The 22417-nt window shown below is 39.4% G+C and overlaps 1 protein-coding gene across 10 annotated transcripts in view; it reads left to right on the plus strand.

Annotated features, from left to right (window-relative positions):
• The first annotated feature begins 912 nt into the window (after positions 1 to 912).
• sec16a (SEC16 homolog A, endoplasmic reticulum export factor) overlaps positions 913 to 22417 on the plus strand; it is a 257384-nt gene continuing 235879 nt past the window's right edge. For all 10 annotated transcript variants that reach the window (XM_028810200.2, XM_028810204.2, XM_028810205.2 and 7 more), the window contains exon 1: positions 913 to 1060. The gene's annotated coding sequence lies outside the window, so the exon portion shown is untranslated. The remainder of the gene's footprint in view (positions 1061 to 22417) is intronic.

Below are 22417 nucleotides of genomic sequence, written 5' to 3' on the forward strand. Positions count from 1 at the left end.
GTGAACATCCTTATGACTATTGATGTATACCAAACATAGCATAGCCATCTGCAACCTTCTCACATGAAATGACATCTCAACCATTTCCACTTGTAAACAGGAAACAGGGTAAGAACTAACAGCATCACAACACAAATATAAAACCTGACTTTGCTTTGAATAATAGCGATTTTAAAACAGAACGACGCGCAGACTCATACGCAACACAGTCATAATACGTGAGCAATCTATATCAATGCATAACAAAAAGTAATCATAGACACCCTACTCGGATCCCACCAAACACCGAAACACATTAAGTACAGCCTTGTATTCCCCCATGTAATTTATTGCTATGATACATGGATGGAAGCTACACATTCCTCTACATTCCGAGGAATGTAATCATTGACCCTGTAACAAAAGCTGCCCATACAGTAAAGTCAACTGAAGGGTACGTGAACCAATTTAATAAAACAAATTACCTAAGACTCTGCTACGAAAAAAAAAATAAACCCCATTGTCCACAACATTTTCCATTTCAAGTGCAACAGCCTGAAATGTTTACATTACAACATTTAGATCCCTGCCCGTTTTCCCATTAAGCTCCATCATCCACTTACAAAGACTTTAAAACATCAAGCCCAGTTTTAGAAAAGATAAAACCCCAACTACTTCAGAACACCAATAAAGCGCATGCGTATTGCTTACATGACCTTTGACTGACCATGGCTGCAAAAAATATACATCTTGTCGACTTAATATTTTTTTGTTTACTACAAAGCGAATATATATTTAATCAAAAAGAGAGAGGTGCATATTATGTTATATTAAATAAAAAATATTCTGAAAGAGTTTTCTCGCCGTCTAATGACGCGTGCTGTTTGGCATAGTGACGTCAGAGGTACACGTAGCCCAGAAGGATGTGCTGCTGGAAGATGGCGGCTATGGGGGTGATGTATATTAGTGCCGCTGTCTTTTAGAGCTATTTGTATATTTTTAAGTCATCTGAAGATTTACAAAGTTGCCTGATTCCTTGTGGACTGAGAGAGCGGTAGTGTGAAGATTTTTTTTTCAAAAGGTAAGAAAGATTTATAAGTTGGAGAAAGCTTTTTTAAATTTAAGGGTCGTAGGTCGGGGTCCAGTTAAAGGAATCCGCAGGTTGTTGTGGCGACTGAAGATGACCTGACAGGGACACTACAGTTAGCCTTTTCCCCTAAACTATTCATTACAATAGGCTTGCCACGCGTCCAGTGTTTGTATTTTGCTGGATTATCTTCTGTTCCGGTAGGTACGTCACAGGGCACATATTACCAGTAGAACTTCTTGACACCAGGTAAAAAATGCGTAAAATTCACGCAGGCAGAAACACGATTAAACGCAAAAAGATCGATGGAGAAGTGTTGTAGGGTGTTTTTGCATCTTCAGAGTTGTTACGCATATCGGGTAGAGGTGAAAGTATGTTTAAGGAACTTGAAATACGCTGGTCGCAGTTAATTTATGTTCAGTGTTTTTGCGAGTAATTTGCAATTTTACATCAATGTTATCAGCTGTGAATTTTTGTAAATGCGAAAACGTATTATTGTGTTTTTTATACAAAAAGTCCAAGTGTTGTGCAGCAAGCTTGAAAAAAAGTGCATTGGTAAAGCTTTTCTACTATGCTTTTATCAAAGAAAATGAACAACATCTCCGAGACTCCTTAAAGAAACAGTTTTAAAATTGCGATTTTTGCGGCATTTATGGTGTAGATTTTTTTTTTTTACATTTTACTGCCCACTGATTTGATTGTCACTTAAGTTAGCACTGTTCATTGTTGCTGTCATCCATCTATTCGTCATTCTAAGCCATATGGGTTACAGTGGTCTCAATAACTGGACATGTCTGTAAATTACAGAATCTGTCAGCTCTTACACATTCGCCTAACACATTTTGACTAGCTGTAAGCAAAATAAAGTATACATTATTTCGATTGGCATATAATTCCCAATAGTTACAGAATTACTTTATCAGATTTAGAAACAATTTTATACACTAATACTTAATGTACAGATATTGGTAGCCCTCCAACTGTCTGTTTCAGACAGTTTGCTCAATTTTCTCCCCCACTGTAGTCTGTCGCCTACCGTTGCAGGGTAAGAAGACTTGATGGACTGCTCCAGTGTTTTCTTACCCCCGCCCAAAACAAGGCATGCATGCTGTGTTCCTAATGCAGGGATGCCCACACTTTTTCAGCTTGCGAGCTACTTTTAAAATGACCAGGTCGAAATGATCTACCTACATTAAAAATGCTATAGAGTATACTTTTATACATAAGATATATGTTGTCGTACCTTGCATAACTGAATAACCCTTATGGCACAATAACAATTCAATACATTTATGGTAACTACAGTATTTGAATTTAATAATCTTCATGTGGGAAAAAGCTGACTCGTATAAATAAGTAGAGCTAAATAATGCAGTCAAGGAGGTAGCACATTTCCTCATTTTTGGGTACTTTTCCTCTGTGAGTAAGTTCCAAAACTGTCCATGAGCCCCATACTTCAGCTGAAAGTCATCCTGTAGTGTCAAAATGTCATCCTCCACTGTAGAGGAGTTTTAGGTGAAACAGTGTTGCAATTTTTGATGCAGGTGAATCACCCTCAACATCTTCCCTAAATGGATAGCACTTAAATGTAGCGATTGGCTCAAGTAAAGCTGAGTCTTGAAACCAACCGTCTGTCAAAGTCTGACAGACAATTTTCAATCTGCTCTGTGTAGCGTATGCGGTCAAGTTGCGCACTCGCCTTCCATTGCCTCTCTCTGACGCGAAGTTTTGGATGTTCCTTTAATCAAGGCGCTACAGCTTTGAGGACAGATCTTGCATTTTTTGTTTGAAAGCATTAACTGAGCTAATCATATTGACCGTGGTTTTGTCTTTTCCTTGCAGATGTAAATTAAGCTCATTCAACATGTTGGTCAGATCGGAAAAAAATGCCAAGTCTAGCAGCCATTGATCATTATTAAGTTGCTTGTATTCTGCATGTTTAATGACAAGGAGAAACTCCTTTTTCTCCAGCCAGGGGTGTTGAAATCTCAGCAGGAACTTCTCCCTAGCCATCTGCCTCAATGAAGGCTTCTTTTACCATCTCTCCATCTTGGAAGGACTTCTTTTGCTTAATGATCGAGTGACTAATCCGGAATGATGCTTCGGTGTATCTGCCTTTGCTTTTGAATTCAGCCGAGTGAAAAATGATAGCTGTCCAATTAACTGCGATTTTAGTTCCCTCTCCTTTCTCTTTCTCAGATCACTTTTCGGAAGGAAGTCGGTTTTGTAGTTTTTATGAACAGTTCGAAAGTGCCTTTCCACATTTTCCTTCTTTGGAATAACAATGATAGATTGACAGATCAGACAAATGCACTTCGATTGTGACATTCTGAGAGAAAATAATCCTCTTCCAATGCCACATCTAGCCCATATCCATGAACCAACAACATTTTTTTTTTTTTTATCCCTTCTTTAAGTCCATATAAATTGGAAGGCTAACTAGATCACTTAGATATATGGAATTTTGCAGTAGCTAGCGCGTTTGATCATGCATGTGGGATGACCAGTGTGTTAGAAGAAAAGAGATATCAGACTGGCCGCCCTGTATGGCAATCAAGTGGCAAACGCCATTGGGAGGATATATGATAGACTAACATTAAAAAAAAAAAAAAAATTTTTTTGAATGCAATGCGATCTACCTGCACTACCTTTCCGATCTACCAGTCGATCACGATCGACGTATTGAGCACCCCTGTCCTAATGTAATCACACTGTCTAATGGGATGTACTGTATAACGAGGAGCTAATTTTTTGGGGTTCATGCTGAAGCAAGGTGAAAAATAGGCTAAGGTTTTACTTTTTGTCCTGTGCTTTCTGGCACTGATTCCATTCTGTTGTTCCTATTTTAAGTGCTGAAATAAATTTAATGTTCTGCCACTTTTAACTTAAGTCATCCTTCTGCAAACTTAGCATTTTACATTTTTTGTTTGCCATCCAATCTTTCATATCCACATCAATTCCAGACAACTGACTGTGGACCTAGCTCATATGCAAGAAAAGCACCACATGAGTAATCAGCTGATCAAACTAAAGTGTTTGCTTGACTATTTAACTGTACCTTTTAGTTAAGAAAAAGAGATTTTCAATTATGGACATTGCACTCAAACCTTAATTTCAGTAAAATTATTTAATCAAAAAAAAAATCACACAGCCCTAACAAATATCGTAATTGCAAGGTGTATAACTTTCAAAATTCCTAGTATTAATGCTACTACTTTAGAAGGCATAGTAGATAGATAGATAGATAGATAGATACTTTATTAATCCCAAGGGGAAATTCACATACTCCAGCAGCACCTTACTGATACAAAAAACAATATTAAATTAAAGATTGATAATAATGCAGGTAAAAACAGACAATAACTTTATATAATGTTAACTTTATATAATGTTAATGTTATGTTAGTATGGCAATATAGGAGAGACCTGGTGGGTCTCATTTATATAACTTTGCATGGGGTTAGGTGGATTGGTGATTGTAAATTGGCCCTAGTGTGTGCTTGGTGTGTGGGTGTGTTTGTGTGTGTCCTGCGGTGGGTTGGCACCCTGCCCAGGATTGGTTCCTGCCTTGTGCCCTGTGTTGGCTGGGATTGGCTCCAGCAGACCCCCGTGACCCTGTGTTCGGATTCAGCGGGTTGGAAAATGGATGGATGGATGGATGGATTTGAGTGTGATAATATGCAAATGCCAAAAAACAGGAAAATGTATCCTGCAAAAAAAAAAAAAAAAAAAAAATCTGGCATATTCACATTTCTATGATTGCTGCCCTGAAACAATCATGTGGACTAGATAGATAGATACTTTATTAATCCCAATGGGAAATTCACATTCTTCAGTAGCAGCATACTGATACAATAAATAAATGCTAATCAACTTCATTGTTATGCAGTAGTGATGCTGCATATTTTCACTGGCTGGTAGAGCAGCCCTGCTGACGCATCAAGTCCCCACCACCTGCATTCAGGAGTATCTGGCTGTACTCTGCAACTGACTGCACAAGATCATGCACAGCTTTAGGCTCCTCTCCTCTGATTTTGGGGGGGTCAGGAAAAGGTGTGAGGCACAGGCATTTGAATGGGTAGCCTTTATTACCTTGGACATATGACAGGATTGCCGTTTTAATGAATAGTACAGTCCATATAAAAACCTGAGGGTTCAACTGGTTACCCCACCAACAAGCCAGCCACCATGTACAGTACCATCATGTCAACCAAAGCTACTTGCATCAAAATAAATGAATTGCAGTTTGACCAAGGCTACCAAGCAACAACGTTTGTCAGTTTCATCTTGGCCTCACAGATGGCTTGTATGCTAATGGAATGTAACTGCTTAAGGTTAACAAAAGGATCTACTTTCTCACTTAGATGCTTTTTAAGTTGGCAAAAACATGTTTTATGTATTTACACTCGCACCATAGAAAACCCGGATATAGCACCTCACTGGTCGATTAATAGCTTTTAGCACAGCGGGCATGATGGAGTGACTGTTTGCTGAGGTATTCCTAACATGTCAGTTCCCTGAGAAGCAACAATGAATAACTTATGTAAACGGAGCAAAGCTAAAAGATTCTTCAGTGCAAATATGCATTATTGACCCTCTTAAAATGGAACTAAAATATATTCTGTGTATCATTATTAATACTGTTGAGTTGTAATATGTTTTTCACATCGATGCATGTTCTAATTACAACTTGGTGATGCGATTTATTATGTGCATGAATTATCAAATGCAGTTTGGCTGCATTTTCCTACTTTATCAAGGTTGTTGTCATTTTCCAGTTTCTCTGAAATGTTATGTATGAATGACTCAGAGTTGCCATAAATATACATAGTTTCTCCCATCATACACATGTTTATAAGTGATAATGGTTGTCCGGAAAGCCGCTTATGCACATTTCGGGCCTCTTTTTGTGTGAATGCAAGTTTTATAAAATTCCTACTTTATCAAGGTTGTTGTCATTTTCCAGTTTCTCTGAAATGTTATGTATGAATGATTCAGAGTTGCCATAAATATACATAGTTTCTCCCATGATACACACGTTTATAAGTGATAATGGTTGTCCGGAAAGCCGCTTATGCACATTTCGGGCCTCTTTTTGTGTGAATGCAAGTTTTATAAATCTGACCCCTAATTAATAGGAATGCAAAAACATTATTTTAACAGCCGATACCGAGCAATTAGTGAACACTGTAGTCTTATACCGAAATTTTGAATGAGCACTTTTTTGGAAACGAAAGATTACACATTTTTTAAAACAAGTATAAGAACAATACAGTTTTATTTAATAATTCATAATAAATGTATGGCTTTTGTGTTTAAAAAAAAAAAAAAAAAAGTAAACATTTAATGTTTTTAATACTTGCAAATATTAACAAAAACCCTTGTAAATGTTTTTAATTATGTAGTCAACAGTAGATATGAACACTTTAAATAAAAAGGGGAATTTTAAATAAAAAAGCAAACTGCAGCCTAATTGTGCATTTAAAATATCTAGCTAAACTGAGCTTTTCAAATGATAGAGGCAGGTTCTTTAAACACAATAGCATATTAGTTATATTACAGAACAGTCTGTTTCTTCTCTTATCTGTAACTCTTGAAGCTAATACACTGGTACATAGTGCTGACAAAGGCTTTCATATTTGAGTAACCAAAGAAGAGAATCAGGCTATATTCCTTGACCAGGAGTGGCGAGAACTGTTTGATCTTGATATATTAGTTTTAGGTAGGTTTGTCTGTAGTCCAAGTTTACTTATTAAATTAGAGTTTAGAGATCTTTATTGCCACATATATAGCGATAGCATAGTGAAATTTGTTGCAGTGATGTACAAATAAATAAAGAGCATGAATAAATACTGTAAATAGATGGATACGATTGTATTTGTCCACATAGGAAATTTGACTTTTTACCGAAGCTCTTTAAATAAATAAAAAAATAAATATATATCCATACTATGGTCTGAACATACACCAGAATGACTAAAAAGCAAGAAAATTAAAAAGAGAGAACGTCTGACTTGGCTGTCACAGTGAGGCATAACTCAAGCATATTACCTTTGCCGTAAAGGATCCCCTGTAGCGCTTCTTGAGATAGCTTTGCTGAATAATTTGTTGGCTGAAAGTACTCTGTTAGTGTGTCAGAGAGGTGATTTGCAGCATTGTTCATAATGGCACTGTGTTTTGTTTTAATTCTTACCTTCGGTACTACCTCCAGGGGGATCCAGAGTGTGTCCCATAACTGAGCTTGTCCTTTTAATTAGCCTGTTAATTTGATGGGTTTCTCTTGAAGTGATATTACTAGTCCAGCACACCACAGTATAGAAAATTGCACTGACCATCACAGAGTTGTAGAGGATATTAAGGATGTCACTTCCCAAATGAAAGGAATGCAGTCTCTTAAGAAAAAAGCCTGCTCTGCATTTACTTGCATAGTTCCTCAGTGTTCTGAGACCAGTCCAACCTGTCATTAATGTTTACCCCCCTTTCCCTCCCTCCAAGTACTTGTAGGAGTGCACCAGCTCTGCATCCACTCCCTGAACAGTGACCAGACATGGAGGCTATTTCTTGAGGCGAAAGTCAATAACCAGTTTCTTGGTTTTGCTGATGTTAAGGTGCAGATAATTCTTTTTGAACCAAGATGCAGAGTTCTCTACCTGGTGACAGAAGACACCACAAAATTGGTCAGCACAAGCCTTAAGAACTCGAGGAATGACTCCATCTGATCCTACAGCTTTTCCTGTTTTCTATTTTAGCTTTGTAAGCTTCCTCTCCTTCACTATGCTTTTTCTTTAGCACATGCTATACATCTTGCAGAGCCTCATTGCCACCAGATTTGAATGCTCTTTTTCTCATTCAAGAGACAGTTTAGCTCCTTACTATGTTGCTTTCCAAACATCGAGGTTTTTTTTTTTTGTTTTTTTTTTTTTTTAAACCTGTCTTTGAGGGTACTACTCTGTAGACACAGAATTTAATATAGTCTGATGCAGTGACTTGAGTCCTTCAATATTGTCCCCATCATTTCCCATTCTCTTCTTTGGAAGTAGTTGTTCAGAGCCGTTTTAGCTTCCAGGCTCCACTTGCACAACATCCCTGGGAGTAACAGGATACGTCTAATTTCAGGCTTGTAGCTGGAAATGTTGTGGTCAGATTTGCCTAAAGGTGCTAGTAGTTTACATTTAAAGGTACAGTGGAACCTCGAGATACGATCACCTCTGTATACGAGAAATTCAAAATACGAGGAAAGTATGAGCGAAAAATTCAGATCTAAATGCGAGCATTGGCTCGCGTAACGAGCCACGAGCCAGGCTGTGGGTATAGCTCGCGGCTTAGCGAGGGGGCGTGGTAGCAGTTGCGAGCCGCGATCTGCGGTGTCTGCGTTTCTCACTTAAGTGCACAGGTGGGAAACTGCCCACATCCATGATTGTTCCTGTGGCTGATGGGCTGCAGCTATATAGAGAAGCGCGAGCCGGTTAAGGGGGAGAAGAAGTAAAAGAAAAGAGAGAGAGAGCGCGCGCGAAGGCAGGCAGGCGGTGCGGAAGAGCGAGCGAGCGAGTGCAGGCTCACGTGTAGCTGAACAGTGAGCTGAACAGGCGAGCCAAACAGCTGAAGCAGGACGGTGTAGAGAAGGTCAGCTGCATTAAGAGTGTCTCGCCTGTTGCAGAGCCCGCAGGTGAGACGCTAACAGAGAAGAAGCACCGGGGATTGTCATCTGTTTTTTAAAGACGGCATCCTTTTGACGTTTTAACCTCGTGTTAAAGGATTGTTATTCTTGTGTATTTTAAACCTCCACTTCACAACTGTTTTAAGGATTATTTATTTAAAGATTTATTGAATGCTCTACTGCACTTTGGACACCTGTTTTGATTCTTTTAATAATCAGTTATATTATTTACCAGTGTTATTTATTAAAGGTAGACTACAGTATATATAATTTATCAGTGTTATTTGTTAGGAAAATTGATTTTTATGTTAATATATTTAGGGTGCGGAACGGATTAACTGGATTTCCATTATTTTCAATGGGGAAGTTTGTTCTAGATACGAGAAATTCGCTATACAAGCTCAGTGCTGGAACGAATTAAACTCGTATATAGAGGTTCCACTGTATCTTTAACATTTCAATACAGTGGGCTCAGCTTGTTACTCCTACGAGTAGAATAAGTCACAAACAGACAAATTTGTAATTGTTCAGCCATATGACTTTGGAAAGAACTCACTACATTAGAGGTGCAACAACACTTCAACATTATTGATAATAATCAATTATTTAAAACATTAGCAGCGATCACTTTCATCAATTTATTGGTTACGTCATTCGGCGGAGTATGCTGTGCCACTAAATTACATCACTATTTCATTCAATTGTAAGCACATTTGAAAAAAGGCAGATGATAAGCAAGTGGCAGAAAAGATGGTCCGATCTAAGACTTCCAGAGTTTTGGAGTTCTTATTAGCCATCCAGGATCTTAATTCAGACAGACAGTTGTGGAGTTGATTTTTTGTAGAGTTGCAGACAGGAATATAAACCTGAGTATCATCAGCATAGCAGTGAAAAGAAATGTTAAATTTCCTAAAAATTGCTCCAATAGGGTGAAGGTATATGGAGAATAAAATAGGACCCAAAATGGATCCCTGAGGTACACCATATTTAAGAGGAGCAGTAGATGAAGAAGAGGAATTAAAAGTCACTGAAAAGTGTCTACCAGTTAAATATGACCTGAACCAGTTAAGAGCAGCCCCTTTAAGCCCAACAAGATGTTCAAGCCGCATCAGCAATATCTCATGGTCAATAGTGTCAAAGGCAGCAGACAGGTCAAGGAGGAGAAGGACTGCCGCATCACCTGAGTCAGTAATAAGAGAGATGTCGTTGAACACTTTCAGGAGTTCCGTTTCAACACTATGATAACGCCTAAAGCCAGATTGATAGATCTTAAATAAATTATTGGAGTTAAGGTGATCAACCAATTGATTATAAATAATTCTTTCTAGAATTTTATCCAGAAATGGCAGTTGGGAAATTGGACGAAAATTAGCTAAAACTCCAGGATCTAATTCTGCCTTTTTAAGACAGGGACGGACTGCAGCATGTTTAAAAAATGAGGGCACAACCCCTGAACTAATAGAATCATTGATGATGGCTAATAAGGGTGGGCCCAACACATCAAAGGCTTCCACTAAGAGACGTGGTGGTACAATATCCAGTGGACTGGGGACTGGTTTAAGGGTGTCAATAGTTCTTTTTAGCTCTGAAAGTGAGACTAAATCGAAGGATTCTAAGACAATGTCATGATTAACAGTAGAAAGTTCATAGCCCGTTTGAACAATGCCACAGCGGATAGTATCGATTTTGCTGACAAAGAGTGATAGAAACTGGTCACATGAATGAACAATGCTATTTGATCCCATCGCAGAGTCGGGGTGAAAGGAAGCATTAATTGAATTAAAAAAGACCCTAGGATTCTTTGAATGACGGGATACTAAATTGGCAAAGAAATTTTGTTTCGTTATCTTAACTTCAGCCTGGAAATTGAAAAGAGAAGTCCTAAAAATCTGTTTTAGAGACAATCAGTCTATCTTTTTTCCAACGCCATTCAGCAGTTCGACAGGCGCGGCGCAGTGATCGTGTATTTTCATTTAGCCAGGGAGCAGGTCTACCCTTATTACTGGGCGGAGCAATTGAGTCTAAAATCGTTTTACAGGAGGAATTACATTTTACGACAGAATCATCGATACAATTATTTTGGTCATGCACATAAAGACTAGAGAAAATGGTTTTAAAATCAGATATAATAGAAGAATTTAAAAAGCAGAGAAGCGTGGGGGACAGCTATTAGTAGGGACATCGACAGTGATATTCAGATCCATCATTATAGAAAAATGATCAGTAAAAGAAACATCACATAAATGAATATTATTCACTGAAATATCACGAGTAAGAACGAGAGCGAGGATGTGGCCGAGAGAGTGGGTTGGCGTATTAATATGCTGTATAAAATCAAATGAGTTCAAAAGTGATAAAAAGTCGTTGACCAAAGGTTTCGATTGACAACAAACGTGAATGTTGAAATCACCAACAATAAGAACTTTGTCATGAGAGAGGGTGATATCAGCCAAGAGATCAGAGAATTGAGAGATAAAAGTTTCATTAATTACAGGAGGTCTATAAACCACGGCAAACAGTAGAGAAGGGGAGCTGCACACTTCGAAAAGTTGAAGTTCAAAGCTGCTAAACGGATCCCTTGTAAGGCTCCGACACAAGAACATACTTTTAAAAATAGTGGCAATGCCCCACCCCCACCCCCCCGACGAGTCAGGCGAGGAGAGTTTAAAAATGAATAACCTGGTGGAGTCAAGTCAGTAAAACAAGAAGAGTCACCATTTAAAATCCAAGTCTCAGTGATGAAGAAGAAATCCAGATTATTTGAGGTAATAAAGTCTTGCAGAATAAAAGTTTTATTAGACACTGATCTCACGTTCAAGAGAGCAGCCTTGATAGAGGTAGAAGAGCTCGTAGCAGGATGAGCACGGGTGAGTGTGCGAAGATTAGCAGTGTTTACTGCTCGATTGCAGGCCGAGGAAAAGTGATGCTGTCTTGAAATTGAGAAATTAAATCCGGTGTCCAGCGCCCATGAACCAATGGTAGAGTCTTGAGCAGGAGAAGATTGGTCACAGACGACTCGCAGGCATCGGGAATCAAAGCTCTGGGACTTGAGTCGGCGTTGTTTAACAGCAATTCCGGCTCTTTTCCCACGACGGCGGCGGGTGTGTTTGTGTCTCCGAGGGGCATTCAACTCACTGGTACAGGTGAACACCGGCGTCCAGGTGAAGAAGTCAGGAGATTAATAAAACAAAGGTGGAGGTTCACAAAAATCCAACCAGGAGATGAAAATTGAGAGGAAAGCAAGCCAGAAAATATGTTTAGTAAAGACTCACGATCATAGGACAGTGGCCGTTAGGATAAACTAAAACATAAAAACAAAGTTAAAACATAGACTAGAGAGACGAGTAGACGGCCAGCCACACCAGTCGGCGCCATCTTTCCTTTCCTTCCTAATGTAGTTGGTAAAATAGATTTTGTGGCCAGATCAGTTTTAAAACGTGAAAATCAAACTGCACACTCCTGATAGCAAATAATATGCGACAGGCTGCAACAACGTGTTGGCTGGAAACAAATTTGTCAAAGAATCTGCAGTGGTTAAAGGTTTCCAAACACAAAAAAGACGAAAGCTGATGCAAAAATATATGAACTTTCAGTTAAAATAAACTTGACATATTACCAAGTTTCACACTAATGAAACCACTTGCTTTGCTGCAAAAGGAAAGCAGTCTGGACATTTCCCTAACACATCACACGAGTAATTTCAAACATTACTGCAGACTTTTTTTTTTTTTTTTTTTAAACAACTAATTACGGTGCAGTAGATTCTTCTGTAGTGTTGTGGTGGTTAGATATTTACATGATGATTTTCTAGTAAACCTTCTTTTTCACAGAAATTGAAAAAAAGTTTAAATTACATGTCTAAATTTTGAAGTGTGGGTTTAGTGTGATTCTGAAAATATAAGGAAATCACTAGTTTAGTTAATTTATTGATAACAGTTGTGTTTAAGGAAATTATGTATGTGTGTTCATTGCACAACCAGATGTGCTAAGTGTTTTATTTCTATTTATTACTATTTTCAATGTATTATTTCATAAATGTTGTATAAAAACCTATATTTTGTTTAAAATATTTACAAGTATTTCATTAAAAATACATTTCTGAAAATTTTATACAAATATGTTTATTTGGTGAAAAGTTCCATTTGATACACTTTGTGTTTAATTTCAAAACATTTTTTTTACAATTTTTTTTTTTAACTAAATTTAACTAATCAATAAAGTAATCACCTTTTAATTGATAATCAAAATAATTGTTAGTTGCAGCCCCACATTACATATTATAACTGCAGGGTCAGAATGAGTCATCATTGAAGTGTTGGTGACAGAATGAATCATTTGCGTTGCTAAATTCTTATTTGCAGGGGGAAGAATTTAAATAGTAAGAGGGATGATGTAATTTATTTCCCTGGGCAAATAATGTGGACAGGCAGAATTTCAATATCTGAATTACAAACTGTAGTTTTAACTCTTAATACTTTTGTGTGTAGTGCAGCAGTAAAACTTCATTGGTGTTTTGGTTCTCACCCCAAAGTTCTTTAGCCCTTCTTGTGAAAATTTAATCAATTTTATTAAATTGTGAAAATTTAATCAATGACTTTGTTAAATGGTGCGACTCAAACCACCTACAACTGAACATCAGCAAAACCGAGGAGCTGGTGGTGGATTTTAGGAGGCCCAGACCCCTCATAGACCCCGTGATCATCAAAGGTGACTGTGTGCAGATGGTGCAGACCTATAAATATCTGGGAGTGCAGCTGGATGATAAATTAGACTGGACTGCCAATACTGATGCGCTGTGCAAGAAAGGACAGAGCCGACTATACTTCCTTAGAAGGCTGGTGTCCTTCAACATCCGCAATAAGATGCTGCAGATGTTCTATCAAACGGTTGTGGCGAGCGCCCTCTTCTACGCGGTGGTGTGCTGGGGAGGCAGCATTAAGAGGAAAGATGCCTCACGCCTGGACAAAATGGTGAGGAAGGCAGGCTCTATTGTTGGCATGGAGCTGGACAGTTTTAACATCTGTGGCAGAGCGAAGGGCACTCAACAGGCTCCTATCAATTATGGAGAATCCACTGCATCCACTAAATAGTATCATCTCCAGACAGAGGAGCAGCTTCAGCGACAGACTGCTGTCACTGTCCTGCTCCACTGACAGACTGAGGAGATCGTTTCTTCCCCAAACTATGCGACTCTTCAATTCCCCCCGGGGGGTGCGGGGGTGGGGGGGGGGTAAACGTTAACATTTAACATTATACAAAGTTATTGTCTGTTTTTCACCTGCATTATTATCATTCTTTAATTTAATATTATTTATTGTATCAGTATGCTGGAGAATGTGAATTTCCCATTGGGATTAATAAAGTATCTATCTATCTTATCTATCTAGTCTTTGTTGAACCTTTTTCAATATGCAAGTGGTGTTGACGGCCCATGAAAGGCGGTTAGTGATGTGGACAACCATGAACCTTGTGCTAACTAACTGTCTGCACAAGGAAGCTGCTGATGTGGCATCCAGCATGACTGCCTCTGTTTTTGCTGAAGTCTACAATGATCTCATTTGTTTTGCCGACATTCAGGGAGTGGTTTGTTATTGCATCATATAGTTGGGTGTTCTATCTCCCTCCTGTAGGTGGCCTCATCATTGTCACTGATGAGCACAATCATAGTCATGTTGTCCTCAATCATGATAATGCTGTTTCCCCTCATGCTTTGCTACACATTCAGTAAGCAGTAGCCTTGTGGACCGCAGATATTGGTGAATAGCATAGAGGAGGTTTTTTTTTTTTTTTTTTTGCGCTTCAATGACTGGGGTCAGTTTGTCAGGAACTCAAACACCCAGACACAGAAGGAGCTGCTCAGACCAGGGTCTATGAGAAATAGTACCAGGCAGGAGAGCACAATGGTGTTGAAGACAGAGCTATAGTCAATGAACAGTATCCTGACACAGGTGATTTTCCTTTCCAGATGTCCCAGAGCAGTGTGCCGGGTGGGGGTTTCGTACCATCATCCGCCTATCTGTTACGCTGGAATGCAAACTTTATTGGATTCAGGGCACCAGGGAAATTATGGTTAATGTGGATCATGACTTGTTTCTCTAGGCACTTCATAACCACAGAGGTTAACTCAATTGGCTGAAAGTCATTTAAGCAGGAAACAGGAAATATCTTTGGAACTTCCACTGTTGTACATCCATCCATCCTCTTCTGCTTATCTGAGATTGGGTAGCGGGGGGCAGCAGCTTGAGCAGAGATGCCCAGACTCTCTCTCCCCAGCCACTTCTACTAGCTCTTCTGAGGGAATCCCGAGGTGTTCCCAGGACAGCCGATAGACATAGTCCCTCCAGTGTGTCCTGGGTTTGATGTGCCCAGAACACTTCACCAGGGAGGTGTCCAGGAGGCATCCTAATCAGATGCCCGAGCCACCTCATCTGACTCCTCTCAATGTGGAGGAGCAGTGGCTCTACTCTAAGCTCCTCCCGGATGACTGAGCTTCTCACCCTATCTTTAAGGGAAAGCCCAGACACCTTGCAGAGGAAACTCATTTCAGCCGCTTGTAATTGCGATCTTGTTCTTTCGGTCACTACCCACAGCTCATGACCATAGGTGAGGGTAGGAACGTAGATTGACCGGTAAATTGAGAGCTTTGCCTTACGGCTCAGCTTCCTCTTCTGCACGACAGGCTGATGCAGAGCCCGCATCACTGTGGACACTGCACCGATCCGCCTGTCGATCTCCCGCTCCATTCTTCCCCCACTCGTGAACAAGACCCTGAGATACTTGAACTCCTCCACTTGGGGCAGGATCTTGCTCCCAACCTTGAGAGGGCACTCCACCCTTTTCCGTGCAGTGACCCAATCCTGAGCCCACCAAACCGGACCCCACCAACACCCTGGCTGGGCCTAGAAATTCTGTCCAGAAAGTTATGAACAGAATCGGTGACAAAGGGCAGCCCTGGCGGGGTCCAACTCTTACCGGAAACGGGTTCGACTCACTTCCGGCAATGCGGACCAAGCTCTGACACCAGTTGTACAGGGACTGAACAGCCCTTATCAGGGGGTCCGGTACCCCATATTCTCTGAGCACCCCCCACAGGATTCCCTGAGGGACACGGTTGAACGCCTTTTCCAAGTCCACAAAACACATGTAGACTGGTTGGGCAAACTCCCATGCACCCTCCAGGACCCTGCCAAGGGTGTAGAGCTGGTCCACTGTTCCGCGACTAGGATGAAAACCACACTGTTTCTCCTGAATCCGAGGTTCGAATATCTGACGGACCCTCGTCTTCAGGACTCCCGAATAGACTTTTCCAGGGAGGCTGAGGAGTGTGATCCGTCTGTAGTTGGAACACACCCTCCGGTCCCCTTTCTTCACTGTTGTGGTTTTCTTAAATGCTGTCTGGGCCAACAGCTTTGCAGGACACGCTTGTTATGTATATTGTTAATGGATCTACTTTTTTGTGGTGTATGTATACTGTTAACCATTATGTGTGCATATGCACATTGATATAAGTTCTCTTGGTACATTTACATTTACAACATTTAGCAGCCGCTCTTATCCAGAGCGACTTACAACAGTGCTTAGTAGTCTACGACTGTTCTTCAGTCTTTAAGGCTAGGATTAAATCTACTGTCATTAAACAAGTTACCGCTGACCAAGTTGTACACAAAACCATGCTAGAAGAAAATAGTAAGTTGTTAGTACAAATGCAAGTAATGCAAGTTACAATAAAAAGAAAAACATAAAAAGAAGTTATTACACAGCGTTTCTCAATTTTATATATGGTAGAATGTTGTAAGACAACTGGCGACGGGGTTTACATGCACCTCACCATACTATCGAACCAGAAATGTAATTTGTACGGAGCTATTTGAGAGCTATTTCAAGAAAGCAACGGGGAAACACGAGAATCGAAAAGCAGGTGCATTCACAGGAGTCTATCTACCCCGGATACGCAGCGCAGAGAGGGGCTGTGAGTAATACAAATTAAACAACCGGAAAAGTTTTGATAGTTCGGTGGAGGACTGGGCCACGTATGTTGAAAGACTAGAACAGTACTGCCTGGCAAACGAGAATAATGACAGAAAGAAAGTTGCCGTGCTACTTAGCTTAATGGGAGCTAGAACCTACAACTTGCTTTGCAGTTTAGTGGCACCAGCGAAACCAGACGAGAAAACATTAAACCAAATAGTGTAAGTCTTGCAAAGTCATTTGAACCCTAAACTGCTTGTAATTGCAGAGCGTTTTTGCTTTCATAAACGTAACCAAACAAAAGATAGAGACTGTAACGGAGTACATAGCAGAACTGAGAAGGCTTGCAGAGCACTGTGAATTCAGAAAAAACTTGACAGATTCTTTAAGAGAGAGGCTTGTGTGTGGATTGCATAATGAAAATATACAAAAACGACTCTTGACTGAGCGTACATTAACCCTGCCTCGTTCTGTAGAAATTGCAGTGTCAATGGAGAGAGCTGCTAAAGATGCACTGGAGCAGCAGCAGAACATTGTGACAGAGTGTAACACACATAATTTGGAAGCAACACACGCGAGAAACGCACCCTGCTACAGATGTGGGAAAAAGTCACACAACGCTTCGGAGTGCTGGTTTAAAGACCAAGTGTGTGGTCAATGTCAGAAACCAGGGCATATTCAGAAATGTGTAAAACCACCCACGTGACAAAAAGTTTCCAAAGAATAAACACAAACATAAAATGTGCACGAAATTAATACTACCATGTCAGACTCTTCTCAAAACGAGCTGGCTTGCTTTGATATCTATGCACTTAAAGAGGCTGACAGAGGAATCTTGTGGGTGTTCCTTGAAGTGGGAGGCGTGCCTTTTAAGATGGAGCTGGACACAGGATCAGCCCTGTCAGTGATATGCTATAAGGATTACAAGGAACATTTTGCATATTGCATCCTGAAGACAGCCCCTGTAATGTTGAAAACATACTGGTTAGAAAATAGCATCCTTGGGAATAATTAATGTAAATGGTGAAATATACAGGGAAAACACATACAGTGCATCCGGAAAGTATTCACAGCACATCACTTTTTCCACATTTTGTTATGTTACAGCCTTATTCCAAAATGGATTAAATTAATTTTTTCCTCAGAATTCTACACACAACACCCCATAATGACAATGTGAAAAAAGTTTACTTGAGGTTTTTGCAAATTTATTATTAAAAATAAAAAAACAAAGAAAGCATATGTACATAAGTATTCACAGCCTTTGCCGTGAAGCTCGAAATTGAGCTCAGGTGCATCCTGTTTCCCCTGATCATCCTTGAGATGTTTCTGCAGCTTAATTGGAGTCCACCTGTGGTAAATTCAGTTCATTGGACATGATTTTGAAAGGCTCACACCTGTCTATATAAGTTCCCACAGTTGACAGTTCATATCAGAGCACAAACCAAGCATGAAGTCAAAGGAATTGTCTGTAGACCTCCGAGACAGGATTGTTTCGAGGCACATATCTGGGAAAGGTTACAGAAAAATTTCTGCTGCTTTGAAGGTCCCAATGAGCACAGTGGCCTCCATCATCCGTAAGTGGAAGATGTTCGAAACCACCAGTACTCTTCCTAGAGCTGGCCGGCCATCTAAACTGAGCAATCTGGGGAGAAGGGCCTTAGTCAGGACGGAGACCAAGAACCCGATGGTCACTCTGTCAGAGCTCCAGAGGTCCTCTGTGGAGAGAGGAGAACCTTCCAGAAGGGCGACCATCTCTGCAGCAATCCACCAATCAGGCCTGTTTGGTAGAGTGGCCAGACGGAAGCCACTCCTTAATAAAAGGCACATGGCAGCCCGCTTGGAGTTTGCCAAAAGGCACCTGAAGGACTCACAGACCATGAGTAAAAAAAATTCTCTGGTCTGGTGAGACAAAGATTGAACTCTTTGGTGTGAATGCCAGGTGTCACGTTTGGAGGAAACCTGGCACCAACCCTACAGTGAGGCATGGTGGTGGCAGCATCATGCTGTGGGGATGTTTTTCAGTGGCAGGGACTGGGAGACTAGTCAGGATAAAGGGAAAGATGACTGCAGCAATGTACAGAGACATCCTGGATGAAAACCTGCTCCAGAGCGCTCTTGACCTCAGACTGGGGCGATGGTTCATCTTTCAGCAGGACAATGACCTTAAGCACACAGCCAAGATATCAAAGGAGTGGCTTCAGGACAACTCTGTGAATGTCCTTGAGTGGCCCAGCCAGAGCCCAGACTTGAATCCGATTGAACATCTCTGGAGAGATCTTAAAATGGCTGTGCACCAACGCTTCCCATCCAACCTGATGGAGCTTGAGAGGTGCTGCAAAGAGGAATGGGCGAAACTGGCTAAGGATAGGTGTGCCAAGCTTGTGGCATCTTATTCAAAAGGACTTGAGGCTGTAATTGCTGCCAAAGGTGCATCGACAATGTATTGAGCAAAGGCTGTGAATACTTATGTACATGTGATTTCTCAGTTTTTTTATTTTTAATAAATTTGCAAAAACCTCAAGTAAACTTTTTTCACATTGTCATTATGGGGTGTTGTGTGCAGAATTCTGAGGAAAAAAATGAATTTAATCTGACAGTGACATGAACTGTCAACTGTGGGTCCTTATATAGACAGGTGTGTGCCTTACCAAATCATGTCCAATCAACTGAATTTACCAAAGGTGGACTCCAATTAAGCTGCAGAAACATCTCAAGGATAATCAGGGGAAACAGGATGCACCTGAGCTCAATTTTGAGCTTCATGGCAAAGGCTGTGAATACCTGTGTACATGTGCTTTCTCAATTTTTTTATTTTCAATAAATTTGCAAAAATCTCAAGTAAATTTTTTTCACATTGTCATTATGGGGTGTTGTGTGTAGAATTCTGAGGAAAAAAAATTGAATTTAATCAATTTTGGAATAAGGCTATAACATAACAAAATGTGGAAAATGTGATGTGCTGTGAATACTTTCAGGATGCACTGTGTATATATAATATAATATAATATAATATAATATAATATAATATAATATAATATATATTAGTGCTGGGCAGTATACCGGTTCATACCGAAAACTGTTTTTTATTTTTGTTATGATATGGATTTTTCTTATTCCGCAACACCGGTTTAAATTGCCTAAACAACGTTCGGAACGTGGCACAGCGGGAAACTGTTTAAGGGGGACCTTTTTCTCTGCTACACCGCTAAACACATGCAATGGAGTAACCCATTGCACATGTATACCAAAAATATAGAATGTCGGCTATAACTGAAAAACCTTTCAAAATACTTTTAAAACTCCATTTTTAAACTTCACCTCTGCTTAATTCCCACTTCTATCAGTTTGTGATTTACTTCTGGTTTATGAATGGAACTGCATACACTTTGAAAGATTTACACCAGATAATAACCATTGTTTTTTTTTGCTGTTTTCTTTTTTTTGTCCAGTGATGCCCTTTGCCATGCACCCTGGTCCACTCTGGTCTTGTGCAACTGACTGTGGTGCTGACCATGTGCACGCTACCCGATCTGCGTGCCTACCAGATTTGCGCGCGCAGGCGTATTGAAAGCCTAGCATGCCGTAAAGTGTTCACGCATGCGTTAAACAGATTGGGCAGCACCGTAAAGTGAGCGATGACGTTTTCGTTCAATATGTATGCAATAACACACTCCGCATGCGCTTAATAATAAAAAAAATATATACTAAACATTTCGCTTTACGGCACGGATCGCTCTCAACTGCGCATGTTGATACACAACGGGCAGTACAGTATTTTCGTTTAAATGCCGTAGTAGTTGACCATAATGATAATATTATTAAATATTCATTGTATGTTCTGTTTTCAGGACTGAATTAAGCTTGTCGTACTCCTCGTTATAAACGTTAATTGTTTATTACTGAGATCGCTTCGTTTAGTTTACATAGCACTTCTTTTTTCAGTTCCCATTGTACAAAGAAGTATTTAACCATTGCATATGTTATTATAGTCTACATATAAAAAATAAATGACAGTTTTAAAAATAGATGTATTCAAGTACTTTATTGTCATTGAGTAACGCAACAAAATTTCTTGTGTCAACTTCACGTTGCATTTAAATTCCAATGTGAAATAGTTCAGATATATAACAATACAATAAATAAATAAAGTATGAACTAAAAACTGAGTAATCATACAAAATATGTTCAAAATATTGGCAAGATGCCATATATAATGTTAAAGTAACCAGGATGGATTATTATTGCATAAATGCACAGCAGTATAGATTACACATCACCTACACTACCTACATTAATTGTACATGATCAGTGAAAACGATTTCAGATTGAGGAGATATACGAGTTCAATAAGTTTATAGCAGTTTGAAAAAAGTTTTTTTTTGTCTATTTGTAGCATACAGATTGATAATAATAATAATTCTTTGCATTTATATATCTGAAATGCCTGCCAGATGGGAGAAGCTCAAACAAGTTCTGTCTAAGATGAGTGTTCTTCTTGATAATGTTTTTAGCCCTTCCTACACAGGGAATCTTGTATCGATGATCAAGTGATGGCAGTTCAGTTCCATTGAACGTCTTGTGATGTTTTTATGATCCACTACAGGGGTTTTTTGGCAGGTTTGGTGCAGCTGTTGTACCAGGCTTTCATGCAGTTAGTCAAAATAAGTGTGTATATATGTAAAAATGGACTGTTGATGCACTTTTCATCCCTGGAAAAACTCTTTAAAAATAACTTTACATATTATTATTAATGAAATACACATGTCATAGGGCATCATGGTTTACAAAACTTTGTTGCGATGATACTAGTGGATTGCATAAACAGTCTTTTTCAAGAAAAAGAAATCTTCATTTCATGTCTAACCTACATAAAGCACAACCCCAGCACCATCTTCTGTGATACTATTGCTTGTCTTGTACTCAAATTTAAATGGTTTTTATTCACCCATATAGTGTCTTAAATGTGAGTTAATAACTGAATAATGAAAAAGGAAATACACTTTTCATGCAAATTTTATTGAATAAATGTTATGAGAACAACAAAAGTGAACAATGTAAGAACAATGCATCTTAAAAAAACCATGTCAAATGTACAAAAAAAAAATTTAAAAAATCACCACATAGCTTTAACATATTTTATCCAGAGCACAGAAAACTTAGTTACATTTTTTGCTATTTTGATCATTAAAATTATTCCACAAATAACTTCTCTAACTTATTTTAATACTAATAAAGCCCCAACTGCTAAACTGCTTAACAAATATGTATAACTTTATGAAAACGAAAAAAATATATATACAATTAAAAAGTACACAAGAGGAAAATTGAAAGGTCCTTCTCCTTAAATATATCTGATGGTCAGATGGCCCTGTTGAAGAACACAAAAAGGTCTAGTTGGTCAGGATGATTGACAAAACAACGTCTCAGTGTCACAAGGTCACAGCCTCCCCAGGCCCCTGTGGACATTCTCAGCAAGCATACTGTTGTAGTGTTAATCCAATTGCAGCTCCATTTCAAGAGGGTCTTCAGAAATCTTCTCTCTTCAGCACCACAGTCAATTGCACAAGACCAGGGTGCATGGCAAAGGGCATCACCGGACAAAAAAAAGAAAACAGCAAAAAAAAAAACCAATGGTTATTATTTGGTGTAAATCTTTCAAAGTGTATGCAGTTCCATTCATAAACCAGAAGTAAATCATAAACTGATAGAAGTGGGAATTAAGC

The sequence above is a fragment of the Erpetoichthys calabaricus genome, chromosome 9 (assembly GCF_900747795.2).
Source record: "Erpetoichthys calabaricus chromosome 9, fErpCal1.3, whole genome shotgun sequence".
Classification (NCBI taxonomy): domain Eukaryota; kingdom Metazoa; phylum Chordata; class Cladistia; order Polypteriformes; family Polypteridae; genus Erpetoichthys; species Erpetoichthys calabaricus.